The sequence below is a fragment of the Herpailurus yagouaroundi genome, unplaced genomic scaffold (assembly GCF_014898765.1).
Source record: "Herpailurus yagouaroundi ecotype Mexico unplaced genomic scaffold, PumYag 77, whole genome shotgun sequence".
Lineage (NCBI taxonomy): Eukaryota > Metazoa > Chordata > Mammalia > Carnivora > Felidae > Herpailurus > Herpailurus yagouaroundi.
In genome coordinates, this window is record NW_024412388.1 from 36,147,945 (window position 1) to 36,148,418 (window position 474).

Genomic DNA, 474 nt, shown 5'->3' on the forward strand with positions numbered 1-474 from the left:
AGATGGAAGGCGAGATGTGCCACAACCATTTTGCCTCCATGAGGAAAGCAACTTCAGGATGAAGAGAGATTGGAGAGTGGAGAGAAAAAACAGAAGGAAAGGGGTCCCGGTGACTTTGTCGAACTGCTGAATCAAACCAAACCTAATCCTACCTACATGAGTCCATACATTTCCTTCATTGTTGAAGCCAGCTTAAATTAGGTTTTCTGTTAAGAGCAACAGAGAGGCATAACTTATCTATATGTAAGGGAAGTAAATTTTGCCAATATAGAAGAGGACCATTTGGGGACCATTTGTAGAGTTCCCTGTGATATACTTACTCTTCTTCCTGCAGTGTCTGATACTATTTTTACTCATTTGTGTCTGTTAGGGTTCTTTGGTTGCAAGCAACAAAAACTGTCTCTAACCAAAGACAAAGAAAGGTGTTTTGTTTTGTTTTGTTTTGTTTTGTTTTGTTTTGTTTTGTTTTGTTTT